General features: G+C 46.8%; 2 protein-coding genes across 2 annotated transcripts in view; both read right to left on the reverse strand.

Moving 5' to 3' along the window:
* The window catches only part of LOC132502197 (lipoyltransferase 1, mitochondrial-like), a 130,063-nt gene that overhangs the window by 98,968 nt on the left and 14,122 nt on the right, over positions 1-16,973 (reverse strand). The gene's annotated exons all lie outside the window — the stretch shown is intronic.
* The window catches only part of LOC132501387 (zinc finger protein 226-like), a 91,957-nt gene that overhangs the window by 58,909 nt on the left and 16,075 nt on the right, over positions 1-16,973 (reverse strand).

A 16,973-nucleotide genomic window follows, 5' to 3' on the forward strand; every position in this document is an offset into this window, starting at 1 on the left:
AGTGAGTGGGCCATTCTGGACGGAGGAGATAATAGAGCAGAAGTGAAGTGAGAGGAAAGGAGAGACAAGATTTTCTCTTTTCTCTTCAAAGAGGAAAGGTCTTTGGAATGGGAACAACTCACAACCAAACTTTGGGGAAAGGATGTGATGGAAAAAGAGATAAACATCCTACCCCTGTGATGAGAAGGATTCCCTGGGCTGGATGGAGGGAGGTCACAGGTGGCTGGACAAGGAAACCAACTAGGGAGAAACACACACAAGTGCAGAGCAAACACCCTGAGGCCACTCAGCCTGACTCCATGCAAACATGTGTCCAGCAGCCAGCCCTTCACCTGTGGCTCCCCAGCAAGACAGGTACCTCAGGGGTGCCAACTCATTCTGAGTCCATTATGCCTGGCCATTCATAAACCGCTGTCTAACGTGTGAGGAATAAACTCTCAATGTTTATGAGGAAATTGGGGAAGGAGGTTGAAAGGTTACTTAAACGGAAAACAAAGAAGTTCGGGAAGGCAGGATGGTAGAGAGACAAGAAAAAGACCTTAAAAGATAGAAAGGATTTGCCAAAGAAGAGAAAGAAAAAGAAATGATTCCGAATGGGTTAACCTGCAGCTAGGAAGTTAAGGAAGATTATTGATGGGTGAAGACTATGGAATAAAGTGAATAAAATGTATCAGAAGTTGCTGAGACTATGGTAAGCAGCATGATTATCAAATTATGAATTGGCTGCACTGGCATTCTAGGGGGGCACTAGGAAGGGGAAGCAGATGTTCATGAGATGACAGTAGCAGGTGGAAAGTTGTTTCAGGGGAAGATCAGTCTTGCAGAGGGTGTATCAGAGGAGGGCAAGTGTGAGCAAGCAAGGAAATACTAAGTGTATACGGTTCCTTCACTGAGTGCACCCAGCCCCGTGGTCAGCCTTGAGAACAAGCAGGACTTCAGGTACTGGAGCTACATTTCAGTCGTCAAGACTTGAGAAGACACCCTTAACTCAGGTCTTCTCTTCAAACTCCATCTTTCCTTCTTGACCTTCATTTGGCCTCTACCCTTACCCTCAAGCTGTGGACTGAGGCCACAGAGCAAGATGGGTCACTAGTGTCCTCCATCCCCTGGCGACTGTGGTTCACATCAGTGGAGTACCAAAGGCAATAACCAAGTAACAGACACAAGAGTGTATGAAGAAGAAGAGATTCTGGTAAGGCTTTCTGTGACAGTGTGGGCCAAGTCGGCTCTATATGGCTGGTATCACGTGAATTATGAGCAGCCTTAGGGGAGAAGTTCTCAGAAGGCAGAGCCTGGCTCTCTAGAGGCTCTGCGTGCTCACAGCCCACTCCAAGACCTCAGTTACAGCTTCGGCCCCCAATCTCTCTCCCTCTGCCTGCTCACAGTTTTTTTTTTTTTTTTTTTTCTTTTTGCGGTATGCGGGCCTCTCACTGCTGTGGCCTCTCCCGTTGCGGAGCACAGGCTCCGGATGCGCAGGCCCAGCGGCCATGGTTCACGGGCCCAGCCGCTCCGCGGCATATGGGATCCTCCCAGACCGGGGCACGAACCCGTATCCCCTGCATCGGCAGGCGGACTCTCAACCATTGCGCCACCAGGGAGGCCCTACTCACAGTTTTTGAAGTCTTCTTTCCTCCACATTTCTCTTGAGAGGTGGAGGAGGAAGATGAGCTTCAGGCCAGCTCAGACTCCCCTGGGATCCCAGCAGGATGCCTATCATTAACCTCCCACCTTCTAGGAAGCTCCTAAGATCTTCACATTTGGGGCAGTTTTCATTTCAGCTGTGCTTCAAATTGCTGGCTGGAGACGGCCTGTTGGAAGGTGGCTAAAAGCAAGTAGCAATCCTTCGGGCAGCCTGGCCCTTCTCGACTGTCAGACATCTTCAGGGATATTCTACGAAATGTTGTTTGTTCTAGAGAAGGGAGGGAAACAATCCAATTGTCCAATAATGCTTGAATGGAAAATAAATGATGCTATATGCATGTGATGAAATAATATCAAGCAGTCAAAAATCAAAGACCTAGATCTATATGGATTCACGTGGATAAGTCTTGAAAACATAATATTGATTGAAAGAAAATAAGATCAAGAACGTTAGATTGTGATAACAGGTATGTAAGTATTTAAATATTTAAATCAATTCAACATATTGCTTCTATATATATAGATGCAAGAAAATAAACTTTATCCAAAGAACACATTATTTACATTTAATATGCTCATTTATCTAGGAGACCCAAAAGAACCCACAGATAAACTAGCAGGAACAAATAAGACGGTTCAACAAGGCACACACATACAAGATCAATACATTTTAAAAATCAGTCAGGCTCCTCTACACTGGCAATAACAAATTAGAAACTGTAAAAGAAAATAAGAAAAAAAGAAGATCTAAACATAGTCACAAGAGCCATATAAATTATTTAGAGCTAAGCATACGTAGAAGGCAATATAACTAACAAACTGAGTACGAACAGTTAAACTCCGCCCAACCCAAGGTTAGGAAAAGACTGTTGTTACTTTATGAGAACAGACCCTCTTCTTAAGGAGCAGATCAGTAAGTGAGAGTGAATCAAAGAAACACAGCATTTGAAAAGTCAGCTAGTCCAAGCCTCTTGATCGCACATACAGAAGCTGAAGCCCAGATAGGTTGAGTTACTTGGTAAAGGGCCCAATGTCCTGACTCAAGGACTAGCATTTTTCACTCATTCGCAAGACACAGTCAAATGCAGTACCTTGGCAAGAGATGGGGAAAAAATGAAGAAATCAATTATATAGTTCCTCATCTTTAAGTACAGAAATAGCCGTGACAAAATTACACATATTGAGGGAAAATTGAAGTGCAGAGTTTAAAATGTCAATAATCCACAGGGAAACTGGAGACCATTTAAAATATTCATATTAAATCTCTCTAGAAAAGACATTCAAAGATGTCCAATCAAAATGTGAATTTTATAACAGACATGGTATGATACAATTTATAATAGATATGGTATGAACCTTTCCCTTTCACGGGAAAGGTTCGGCTGGGAAAAAGGAATTGTTCTTGAAAATGGGGCCTGTGCTATTGCAGACACTGTGCTCAACCCAGGTCCACGGAATGCTCTGATGTCAGCACTGAGGTCACAGAATTCCGCTGTGCGCCTGGCAACCTTGCAAACATAACAGCCCTGGTGAGCACTAGGCAGTACTGCTGGTTCACTACGTGGCACAAGTTTTTCAGCCATTTAGGAGACTTGACTATTTTTGTTTGTATTGAATCATTTCAACGGATTGCCCAAGAGCCAACAAGGGCCAACCTGTAGGGAAGAGGAGGAGTTGGATATCTCTTGAGGCATCTTCTAAGGGAGACTTCTAGTTGGTACGATGGAACGGCGACAAAAGAGGAAACATCTGGAAAATGAAGAGTCCCAGGAAACTGCCGAGCACGGAGGAGGTATGTGGGGGGCAACTTGTCTGGGGCACATGGGTTTCTGCCAAACTGAACCTTCTCTAGGAAGCGGGGGACTGAGAACGTGTCACCTGTGAAGCAGGGAACGAGAGACCTGGTCTCACTGATGCTGCCGTATCCATCCGGAGGGTCCCTGTGGTGTGAGATGGCACAGAACGGCCAGATGCCCCCTGGGAGATGGGAGGTCAGCTCCGCTGGTCTGAGGACTCTCTCCTGGGGCAGCCGGGCCTGGAGCTTTGTCGCACTCACAGCAGGCTGCATCCTGCTTGCACAGACCTAGAGGTGCAGCTTTTCTCAGTCCCCGATTTCTCTCTTATGCTCTTGGATCTTTCCCTGGGGTCATGAGGTGGGGGATGTGAAGGATGCAAGGATGCTGAGAGAGACCCATGAGTTGCTTGGCCTCTTTTACCAAAGTGGAAAGAGAAGCCCCATGAGTTGAAGGCCCTGTTGAAAAATATCTTGACAAGTGGAATGCACTTTGAAAGAAGATTGTTTGTCTAGGGATGGTGTCATATTGAAAGCAAGGAGGTTTTATTCCTTCAACAGGAAGAATTTCCCAAAGGAGATCAAGGGAAGGGAAGGGTTTTCCAGAGACTGAGACCGCGTGGGCGGGGGTGTGAAATGGCCTCAAGGTCCTGGGGGGAGATCTGAGAGCCACGGGCCACGTGGTGTCTGCGTGCATTAAATGTAGGCGAGTAGCTTGCCCTGGGAGAGGGGTGGTCACCCCAGAGCTCCAGCTAGAGGCCTCTGCCCCAGATTAGAGCCCAGTAGCTCCTACCAGGCCCAGGGCCCTGGAGACTGTAGGATGGGCCCTGGGAATGGAGGTCTAGACAGCAGGCAGATTTCCAGGCAGTGGCTGGGACAGGCTGGGGAAGGCAATGACTGCCCCTGACCATTCAGAATATTTTGCTCTATGTTCCTGTGTGGGTGTGGGTGTGTGAGTGTGTGTGTGTGTGTGTGTGTGTGTGTGTGTGGTAGTGCAGAGAAGTGCGGGATGAATGGGGGTAGAGTGCTTACCAGATATAAAGTCTGCGTGGTAAAGTTCTTGTCACCCTGCCTGGACCTGGCTGACACTCGGTGTACGTAAGAGTGTATACAGATTTCTTGTTAGGGGTGTTTTATGAGACAGTAACTCATACACCCATGTACACTCTGATACAGCAAAAATATCACACACCCCACATATAACTTCCTTAGTAAACCACACACAGCACATGGAGGTATATACACGGATCCCTCCTGTACTACGTTCTCATACAACCCATCTGTATCACAATCCTCTCCTCCAACACCAAACGCTGGAGATGAGATATGTATATAGACACACACACACTATATATAGGACACACACACACACACACACACTATATATATATATGTATCTCCTCAACTCTTGCACAAACACAGCTAACTTCAGCCATCGCTAAATACCTCTGTAAGAACCAGTCACGTGTCATACCCACCACACTTGTAACACATTCTTGAGTAATGCCAGACCCGCTTTGTACAAACCACAGTAAACCACAGTCTCACTAACCCATGTCAGGGTTGCCAGAGGAAATATGGGCTATCCAGTTCAATTTGAATTCCAGATAAACAACAAGTAATTTTTCAGTATCAGTATGTCCCACATATTGTATGGGCCATACTCACACTAAAACTAAGTCAGGCCAAATACTGCATGGGAATACTTACACTAAAAAATTATTCTGGGTTTATCTGAAACTGAAATTTAACTGGGTGCCTTGTATTCTTGTTCGCTAAGTCTGGCAACCCTTATATACTTACCACCAGCTGATGTATTACATATTTATTGTAGTTTTGTTTAGTCTGTGTCTTCCACTACTAGAATGTGCAGCGTTACCAAAGACTACAACAATAGAAGAGTGCCGGATACACAGGAGTAGCTGCTTACTGAATCTTGGTGAATGAATGAATGAACACGCACCATAAATACAAGCCACACCATGTAATGAGGAAAAGTTACATGTCCCAGAATTCCTGACTTGTGAACAGAAACCATGCACACAAAGGCCACAGACACACATAGACACATCTGCACTGTGCTCCCCATGCCAACCCCACACTTACCACAGACTTAACTGATACACATCACTCACTCTTCCCACACACTCACAGTCACCACCGAGGCCTACATTACCAACTAGACAGTGAGAGAATAAGTATTGATTGGAATTAAATCCTGGAGGATCCACTGGGAACCACACTCTCAACTGTGTGTATTCACTGCACCTGACACGTGTCACACACTCAGTAAATATTTGTGGACAGAGGACTGATGAACCCACCCTGAGCCTTTCATTCCTCCCTCAGGAATCTCGAAGTCACAAGAGGATCCCCCTCGGCTTGGATCCACTGTGGTGGCCCAAGGCTGCAGCCCAGGGTCAGGGGAGGTCTCCTCTGCCTCTAAATACTTCTTCTGTACTTCTACTCCGCTCAAGCTCAGCTACGCTGGTAAGGGCGCGGGGCTCCTCAGGTGAGGGGGTGCTTGGCTGTGAGGCAGGAGGCACACAGATCCCAGGGAGGCTGAGAGGAAATCCAGGGTCATCAGAGGTGATGAGGGCTCTGTGGAAGAGCCTGGGCAGGATGGCTGAGCTGTTCCGAGGGAGTGGATGCCAGCTGAGTCTGGGGGGGCGGTGTGAATACTGGTAGTACCATGGTGGGGAAGTCAAGGAGCAGGGGCCGGAAAGGTCTGGGCTTGAGGTGGAGGGAAGAGGGACCAGATGAAGCATCTTCAGAGGAAAATGTAGGCATTGTCTTTGCCTTTGCCTTTGCTTCCAGAGAAGGACAGAGTTCTGCATCATACACCTCCAGCCTGAGAGCAGGACCATCCAGCTCAGGTCCACACAGCTCACACATACATCCGCCCTCCAGGCACAGCCCTTCTGAGAGCACACAGAAGCCCCAAGCACCACAGCCCCATTCCACAAGGAATGCACCACCGATATTCCCAAACTCACACTCCTTGTCATACACGCATCCAGCCGCATCCCTCACATACCACAGCCCTCACCACCATACTCCACACCCCTGTATACAGACACCGCTCCAGTATCCCCCCCACGCACATGAAAAGCCCACAGATGACACCAGATACACCGCTCCATCCTACGGCCAACAGACACCAAGCTCACGACATAGCTACGTCATGCAAATGTCCCTCTCTCGTCTACCACACCTGCTCCCTCAGCTTCCGGCACGGCCCATGCATGTTATTATGGTTTTAATTTCCTTTTTCAGCAATGCGGAGATTTCGAGACACTGCCTGGCTTACAGCACCCCTAGCCCAGGTTCAGGAAGAAGGGGAGACCGCTCCCCCATCACACTGTGTCTCCTCCTCGCCCTCTTCACCCTGTAAGAACGATCTGCACCCAGACAAAGAGGAAAGGGGCATGAAAATATACTACATGCAGGTACAAGTGAACAAGGGTGTCGCTGTCTCCTGGAAGACAAAGAAACCCTTGGAGTTGCCTGAAAAGCAGCTGATGATAGAAGAAGTGACCCTTCCTGAGGATGCGTGCACAGTAGGCACGTGCCCCTCTGATGTGTTCACCGAAAGCCTCCTGTCTGACAGTGAGCCCACTGGGGAGGAGAAAGAGTATGAGGAAAGGGCAGAGCCAGGCAGCCCATCAGGGTCACCTGCCGTCGAGGAGAGACCCAGGGCCAAGACACCGGACTGGATGGTGACCATGGAGACTGGCTTCAGGTGCATGGCCTGCTGCCGGGTCTTCCCCACCTTGGAGATCCTCCAGCAGTACGTGAAGGGCGGCGTCCTGGAGGGCTTCAGCTGCCGTGTCTTTCATCTCGCCATGGCCCAGCTGATGGGCAATGTGGAATCCGGGAGCACCTCTGAGGAGGAAGAGGAGGAAGAGGAGGAAGAGAAGCAAGAAGAAAAGGAGAATGAGGGAGAGCAGCCCACGGGGGAAGGCCCCAGCCCAAAGAGACCCCGCAGGCAGGCTCTTTTCTCTCCTTTGAGTTGCAAACAGCAACTGAGATTCATGGGACAGAAGATCCTGGAAGACGCTGTGGCCGTCCCTTGGAAGAGGTAAGGCTTGAGGCTGGCAGTCTTCTGAGCCTATGTCACGAGGGCCCAGAGGAGTCTAAGGGAAGGGGCCGCACACATGTGCTGGTTGACCTAATGGCTCTGCAGTTGCATCCGATGGGACACACCCAGCACTACCAAAGGCGCTGACCTCTGTTGACGTCAACAAGAAGGTGGAGCCTTTTCCTAGGCGTTTTCTCAGGGTCTGCACGATGGACCTCAACTCTTAGAGGACGTACTGCCAGCAGCTCCTTCTCGGCAGAGAGAGCCAGGAGTGGTCTCAAGAGAGGACAGGGGCCCTTGCAGGACCAGAACTTTGAGGTCTGAGAGCCTTGGGCCTGAGCCGAGATCTCACCCGGACCACTGGACCTAGCCTTCTGTGACAAAGGGGAATATGAAAGAGAGTCACGTGGAAATGAGGTCCCCCGAGATATGGAAATGTTCCAGAACCTCCGTTGCGTGGTCGTTGATCTGGAGCCAAGCTCCCTGTGGTGTGTGTGGCTCTGAGCTTTAAGGCAATGCTGGAGGGTAACCCTGACCAGCAGAGCTTGGAGTGCTGCTTGTCTCTTCCTGTTCTACCTCATTTGCTTTATCCCTTCCAGGGAGAAGAAAGGACCCTCGGGAGAGTAGCAGACAGAATGCCGTGGTCTGAAGGAGGATGAAGGGACCGGCCCTCAGTCTAACATCATATGACAATAGAAGCGTCCTATGCAATAAAGGGCATTTTCCAAACCTTTCCTGGAGCTTTTATTTAATTACATTTTTCTATCTATGCATCTACCTGTCATCTACATCTGTATCTTTCAAGGTTTGTGAACAAGCTTTCACATAAGCACTAGAGACGTCCGCCAGCATTTTCCAGAAGAGGCCTGCAAATTGCTGGGGACTCCTCACAAATAGGGAATGGCCACAACCCCTGCCACACAGACTATGCGCGTGGCCCTCCTGACGTACTCCCACTCTCTCTCTGAATTTCCCAACGTCTGAGATGAGGGGGCTGGCTGGAGGCAATGATCACGTGCAGGCTGAATCTTCTGCAGATTCTGATTCTCTTCCTGGGCATATCGTCCTCAAGCACAGTCTCCATGTCCCTCGCCACACTGATCTCTCTCCTTCAGTCCTTCCCTCCCTCCCTCTCCTGCCTCCCAGTGCAGAGAATACTTTTTTGCATTTGAGACGACATTTAGTTTTTGTTCACAGAATTCTCACCTGTTCTACTGTGGCCTCCGTTGTGAACAGTCCAAAGCTGAGAATTTTCTTTTTTTCTCCCTCATTTCTGCTGAGTCTTTACCTTCCTAATGCAGTGAACTCACAGTGCCTAGCTGACTGGATGGGGAAAAAGATCCAGGGAGCAAAGAGAAATAATAAAAGAATATATCAGTTAATGTTTCATAGTGTTATCCAACTACATATTTTTAAAATTTTGGAATAATATTAGGAATCTTCTCTTTATAAAAAACTGAACTATTGGGCTTCCCTGGTGGAGCAGTGGTTAAGAATATGCCTGCGAATGCAGGGGACATGGGTTTGAGCCCTGGCTGGGAAGATCCCACGTGCCACGGTGTAACTCAGCCCGCGCGCCACAACTACTGAGCCTGCGCTCTAGAGCCCGTGTGCCACATCTACCGAGCCCACGTGCCACAACTACGGAAGCCTGCGTGCCTAGAGCCCATGCTCCGCAACAAGAGAAGCCACTGCAATGAGAAGCCCGTGCACCACAGCCAAGAGTAGCCCCCGCTCACTGCAGCTAGAGAACGCCCGCTAGCAGCAACAAAGACCCAATGCAGCCCAAAATAAATTAATTAATTTTAAAAAATTGAATTAGTTTCAAGGGTACAATGTATAAAAGTACAATAAAAGCCCCCCTTCATAACCCCCCAACCCCACTCTCAAGATGGAATAGATATGCTGTGATACAATTTAGAGTCGTAGTACTACTCCTCCTCCCACCACATCCGAAATCCTCTGAGCCCGGTGCAGCAGCTTCCTTTCACAATGCTAGGACCCGCCACAAGACAGATGATAATCCCTCTGGACATTTCAAGGAGCGGCACCAAGGCAACAGTACCTGGGAAATGCCACTGACAGCTCAGAATATCCAGGGCATTTCTAGAGCCTCGGCACTGCTCTCGCTCTGGGAATGAAGGTCCAAAAAGCACATCGGAGAATGTTCATAGTTGTAAACAAGCTCCACCTTTGAAACACAATCTACATAGAACCACATATACAAGCCTGCACAATGGATGAAGCCAAGGTCTCCTCCATGATTTCCCTTCTGACCACCTTATTGTCTCCTCAGCCATAAAAGGTGAACTTGAAACTCAGGACCTTGCCTTGTCACCAGAAACATCCAAGCTTGGATCAGTCTTTCTAAGACCAGATACTTGCTCTCTGAACTATTAGAGACTTGTCACATACACACAGGTAGAACAGGATTATTTCTATCTACCTGGGGACCTGGAGTCTTTCACATTGCTCCTGTTCAAACTCTCACAACAGCAAAACTTTACCTACAGAGGGTTCAAGCTATGACACTCCCAATTTCCACAAACCTCCTCAGCTCTTGTGAGTCACATGCAGCCAATTCCAGGAATTGGAAACATGGTTGTGAGGATGAAACTGACTTTGGGGCTCCCCTTGGATATGGTCTTCCAGACTTACCCAAAGGCCATTAAGAGGAAGGTTTACCCCACCTCAGGGAAACCCGAGGCAGTACTTGCAGTCAAGGGCTGGCCATGGCTTCTGAGCTACATCCAAAGAGCAGTTCATACTGTACCTGGGTCTGCTGGAGCCATTTCTGACTGTGCGAGAGCCAGCACGTACCGCTCCTCAACTGCCTCCATTGTGGCTCATCAGTAGGGCTGTCAGATTTAGTAACTAAAAGTACAGGATACCCAGTTAAACTTGAACTCCACATGAATAATAAGTCATCACTTTTAGTATAAGTAGATCCTATGAACTATTTGGGGCATACTTATCTTCCAAATATACTTGTTGTTTTTCTGACATTCATATTTAACTAAACAGCCTATATTTTATCTGTCAACCCTACCCTTCAGAAATGATGGAGGCTCATAGAGATCCAGGAGATGCCTCAGCGCCTCCTCAGCTTTTATTTCTACGTCCTGGACAGCGAGCACGAACCTTCCACTCCCAGTCATTGGCTAGAATGGAGGATATTCTCTGTTTTAGAGCTTTTTCTACTTGTCATTGTTATTATCTTCCTTATTTTAAAGAGATGTTTATTTTTTCCCAAACTTAATAGCTCATCCAAAAGTATTTCAAAGTTCATTCGACAAGGGAAAAACAACATGGTTCTGAAAAGTGAAGGAAACCGCCTGGTGTTTAGTAAAGAAGTAGTAGGGAGATTGAAAAAGCCAAACTTAATAAGCAAATCTCTCCAAGGGTATTTTCAGAGCTTGATACCCTCCCACACCCTGAAAATATTATTACATCAAGAATGTAGAACTGCTAACCAAATGTAAGGCTCCCATATGATTCTATCAAACTGAGGATGCTTCTTTACTAAGCAGTGAGCACACTTGCTGCCCCAGGGACCTTGGCAGTTGCAACGTAGGGCTCTTCCCTTTGGGATGGAAACAGCAAGTTTTCCTGTGGTCTACACGCTGGCCCCCAAAATACTACACTCCCAATACTTGTCAACTTTAAGTATTTTTCTACATATCTCCATTTTTCTGTTACTATTTGGACTACATCCTAGACTTGACATTACATAAATTGCATTCAAGAAGCTATTTTTCAAAGTTGGTAGGAAACCTTAAATCTATAGCTTGCAGTCCCTGGCTTACTTTCATCCAGGTGCATAAGGGTTTTCAAAAGTAGTCAGGTTAGTTACCCCATATCACAGCCCCACGCTTGTGTCACAGATATAAAAATGGAACATGATATTTAAGGTTTTAGTTGCCAAATCATCAAGCCTCCCAGACAGAGGCAATAGAGCAAAATGATTACAGAGGCATGGATTTTGATTTGCTCCAGTGTCTTGGGCAAGTCACTTGGCCTCTGTATTTATTTGTACTTACCTGCACTTATCTGTCACTTGGGGGTCATAATTGTACCTGGTCCATGGGTACGTTGTACAAATGATCTGTAAAGTAGTTACAAGAAACCGACACAGAGTAAGCACTCCACAGACGTTGGCTATTAGCTATTGGAACTATTCCTCCGTGAAACAGATGACTTTACCAGTGGATGACTCGGTGGGAGACAGTGAATCACAGAATCACAGCATGTTGAAAGTGACCTAGTTCACACTCTTATGTGAAAAAAAGAAAAGTGTGCATGGGTAGAAAATGTCTGAAACTTTACCTAACAAATAGTTCATCATGTTAGCATTGAGGATTAGAATAAATCAGGAAAGGAGGAAAGAAAAACTTGAGTGTATTTCAATTTCTCTATCATTTGTGTTTCTACACTGAGACTCTGAATACACTGGAAGTGCAATCTATTTTAATGTGGCGGGATAAAGGTTTTCAAGTTTTCCTGATCCATCCGTATTATTATCTCAGAATTGCTGGCAGTTCTTGCCATCTTTGGATCTACACCCATCTGAGTGAGTGGGCCATTCTGGACGGAGGAGATAATAGAGCAGAAGTGAAGTGAGAGGAAAGGAGAGACAAGATTTTCTCTTTTCTCTTCAAAGAGGAAAGGTCTAGGGCCTCCCTGGTGGCGCAGTGGTTGAGAGTCCGCCTGCCGATGCAGGGGACACGGGTTCGTGCCCCGATCCCGGAGGATCCCACATGCCGCGGAGCGGCTGGGCCCGCGAGCCATGGCCGCGGGGCCTGTGTGTCCGGAGCCTGTGCTCCGCAACGGGAGAGGCCACAGCAGTGAGAGGCCCGCGTACAGCAAAAAAAAAAAAAAAAAAAAAAAAAAAAAAAAAAAAAAAAAAAAAGAGGAAAGGTCTTTGGAATGGGAACAACTCACAACCAAACTTTGGGGAAAGGATGTGATGGAAAAAGAGATAAACATCCTACCCCTGTGATGAGAAGGATTCCCTGGGCTGGATGGAGGGAGGTCACAGGTGGCTGGACAAGGAAACCAACTAGGGAGAAACACACACAAGTGCAGAGCAAACACCCTGAGGCCACTCAGCCTGACTCCATGCAAACATGTGTCCAGCAGCCAGCCCTTCACCTGTGGCTCCCCAGCAAGACAGGTACCTCGGGGGTGCCAACTCATTCTGAGTCCATTATGCCTGGCCATTCATAAACCGCTGTCTAACGTGTGAGGAATAAACTCTCAATGTGTATGAGGAAATTGGGGAAGGAGATTGAAAGGTTACTTAAACGGAAAACAAAGAAGTTCGGGAAGGCAGGATGGTAGAGAGACAAGAAAAAGACCTTAAAAGATAGAAAGGATTTGCCAAAGAAGAGAAAGAAAAAGAAATGATTCCGAATGGGTTAACCTGCAGCTAGGAAGTTAAGGAAGATTATTGATGGGTGAAGACTATGGAATAAAGTGAATAAAATGTATCAGAAGTTGCTGAGACTATGGTAAGCAGCATGATTATCAAATTATGAATTGGCTGCACTGGCATTCTAGGGGGGCACTAGGAAGGGGAAGCAGATGTTCATGAGATGACAGTAGCAGGTGGAAAGTTGTTTCAGGGGAAGATCAGTCTTGCAGAGGGTGTATCAGAGGAGGGCAAGTGTGAGCAAGCAAGGAAATACTAAGTGTATACGGTTCCTTCACTGAGTGCACCCAGCCCCGTGGTCAGCCTTGAGAACAAGCAGGACTTCAGGTACTGGAGCTACATTTCAGTCGTCAAGACTTGAGAAGACACCCTTAACTCAGGTCTTCTCTTCAAACTCCATCTTTCCTTCTTGACCTTCATTTGGCCTCTTCCCTTACCCTCAAGCTGTGGACTGAGGCCACAGAGCAAGATGGGTCACTAGTGTCCTCCATCCCCTGGCGACTGTGGTTCACATCAGTGGAGTACCAAAGGCAATAACCAAGTAACAGACAGAGTGTATGAAGAAGAGATTCTGATAAGGCTTTCTGTGACAGTGTGGGCCGAGTCGGCTGTATATGCCTGCTATCACCTGAATGATGAGCAACCTTAGGGGAGAACTGCTCAGAAGGCAGAGCCTGGCTCTCTAGAGGCTCTGCGTTCTCACAGCCCACTCAAAGACCTCAGTTGCAGCTTCGGCCCCCGATCTCTCTCCCTCTGCCTACTCACAGTTTTTGAAGTCTTCTTTCCTCCACATTTCTCTTGAGAGGTGGAGGAGGAAGATGAGGTTCAGGCCAGCCCAGACTCCCCTGGGATCCCAGCAGGATGCCTATCATTAACCTCCCACCTTCTAGGAAGCTCCTAAGATCTTCACATTTGGGGCAGTTTTCATTTCAGCTGTGCTTCAAATTGCTGGCTGGAGACGGCCTGTTGGAAGGTGGCTAAAAGCAAGTAGCAATCCTTCGGGCAGCCTGGCCCTTCTCGACTGTCGGACATCTTCAGGGATATTCTAGGAAATGTTGTTTGTTCTAGAGAAGGGAGGGAAAGAATCCAATTGTCCAATAATGCTTGAATGGAAAATAAATGATGCTATACGAATGTGATGAAATAATATCAAACAGTCAAAAATAAAAGACCTAGAACTATATGGACTTATGTGAATAAATCTTGAAAACATAATATTGATTGAAAGAAAATAAGATAAAGAATCTTAGATTGTGATAACAGGTATGTAAGTATTTAAATATTTAAATCAATTCAACATATTGCTCCTATATATATAGATGCAAGAAAATAAACTTTATCCAATGAACACATTATTTACATTTAATATGTTCATTTATCTAGGAAACCCAAAAGAACCCACAGATAAACTAGCAGGAACTAATAAGACGGTTCAACAAGGCACACACATACAAGATCAATAAATTTTAAAAGTCAATCACGCTCCTCTATACTGGCGATAGCAAATTAGAAACTGTAAAAGAAAATAAGAAAAAAAGAAGATCTAAAAATTGTCACAAGAGCCATATAAATTATTTAGAACTAAGCATACGTAAAAGTAAATAAAACTGACAAACTGACTACGACCACTTAAACTCCGCCCAAGCCAAGGATTAGAAAATGACTGTTCTTACTTTACGAGAACAGGCCCTCTTCCTAAGTAGCAGATCAGTACGTGAGAGTGAATCAAAGAAACACAGCATTTGAAAAGTCAACTAGGCAAAGCCTCTCGATCGCACAGACAGAAGATGAAGCCCAGACAGGTTGAGTTACTTGGTAAAGGGCCCAATGTCCTGACTCAAAGACTAGTATTTTTCACTCATTCGTAAGACACAATCAAATTCAGTACCTTGGAAAGAGATGGGGAAAAAACGAAGAAATCAATTATATAGTTCCTCATCTTTAAGTACAGAAATAGCCGTGACAAAATTACACGTATTGAGGGAAAATTGAAGTGCAGAGTTTAAAATGTCAATAATCCAAAGGGAAACTGGAGACCATTTAAAATATTCATATTAAATCTCTATATAAAAGATATTAAAAGATCTCCAATCAAAATGTTCATTTTATAGTAGATATGGTATGATACAACTTATAATAGATATGGTATGAACCTTTCCCTTTCACGGGAAAGCTTCGGCTGGGAAACAGGAATTGTTCTTGAAAACGGGGCCTGTGCTATTGCAGAGACTGTGCTGAACTTGGTCCACGGAATGCTGTGATGTCATCATTGAGGTCACAGAATCCTGCTGTGCGCCTGGCAACCTTGTAAACTTAACAGCCCTGGTGAGCACTAGGCAGTACTACTGGTTCACTAAGTGGTACAAGTTTTTCAGCCATTTAGGAGACTTGACTATTTTTGTTTGTATTGAATCATTTCAACGGATTGCCCAAGAGCCAACAAGGGCCAACCTGTAGGGAAGAGGAGGAGTTGGACATCTCTTGAGGCATCTTCTAAGGGAGACTTCTAGTTGGTACCATGAAACGGCGACAAAAGAGGAAACATCTGGAAAATGAAGAGTCCCAGGAAACTGCCGAGAACGGAGGAGGTATGTGGGGGGCAACTTGCTGGGGCACATGGGTTTCTGCCAAACTAAACCTTCTCTTGGATGGGGGGGACTGAGAACGTGTCACCTGTGAAGCAGGGAGCGAGAGACCTCCTCTCACTGATGCTGCCGTATCCATCCGGAGGGTCCCTGTGATGTGAGACACAAAACGGCCAGATGCCCCTGGGAGATGGGAGGTCAGCTCCGCTGGTCTGGGGACTCTGTCCTGAGGCTGCCGGGCCTGGAGCTTTGTCGCACTCACAGCAGGCTGCATCCTGCTTGCACAGACCTAGAGGTGCAGCTTTTCTCAGTCCCCGATTTCTCTCTTATGCTCTTGGATCTTTCCCTGGGGTCATGAGGTGTGGGATGTGAAGGATGCAAGGATGCTGAGAGAGACCCATGAGTTGCTTGGCCTCTTTTACCAAAGTGGAAAGAGAAGCCCCATGAGTTGAAGGCCCTGTTGAAAAATATCTTGACAAGTGGAATGCACTTCGAAAGAAGATTTGTTTGTCCAGGGATGGTGTCATATTGAAAGCAAGGAGGTTTTATTCCTTCAACAGGAAGAATTTCCCAAAGGTGATCAAGGGAAGGGAAGGGTTTTCCAGAGACTGAGACCGCGTGGGCAGGGGTGAGAAATGGCCTCAGGGTCCTGCGGGGAGCTCTGAGAGCCACGGGCCACGGGGTGCCTGCGTGCATTAAATGTAGGCGAGTAGCTTGCCCTGGGAGAGGGGTGGTCACCCCAGAGCTCCAGCTAGAGGCCTCTGGCCCAGATTAGAGCCCAGTAGCTCCTACCAGGCCCAGGGCCCTGTAGACTGTAGGATGGGCCCTGGAATGGAGCTCTAGACAGCAGGCAGATTTTCAGGCAGTGGCTGGGACAGGCTGGGGAAGGCAATGACTGCCCCTGACCATTCAGAATACTTTGCTCTAAGTTCCTGTGTGTGCGTGTGTGTTTGTGGTAGTGCAGAGATGAGCAGGATGAATGGGGGTAGAGTGCTTATCAGATATAAAGTCTGCGTGGTAAAGTTCTTGTCACCCTGCCTGGACCTGGCTGACACTCGGTGTACGTAAGAGTGTATACAGAATTCTTGTTAGGGGTGTTTTATGAGACAGTAACTCATACACCCATGTACACTCTGATACAGCAAAAATATCACACTCCCCACATATAACTTCCTTAGTAAACCACACACAGCACATGGAGGTATATACACGCATCCCTCCTGTACTACGTTCTCATACAACCCACCTGTACCACAATCCTGTCTTCCAACACCAAACACTGGAGATGAAATATGTATATAGACACACACACTATATACATAGGACACACACACACACACACACACTCTATATATATATGTATCTCCTCAACTCTCGCACAAACACAGCTAACTTCAGCCATCGCTAAATACCTCTATAAGAACCAGTCACGAGTCATACACA

The sequence above is a fragment of the Mesoplodon densirostris genome, chromosome 14, assembly GCF_025265405.1.
Source record: "Mesoplodon densirostris isolate mMesDen1 chromosome 14, mMesDen1 primary haplotype, whole genome shotgun sequence".
NCBI classification, from domain to species: Eukaryota; Metazoa; Chordata; class Mammalia; order Artiodactyla; family Ziphiidae; genus Mesoplodon; species Mesoplodon densirostris.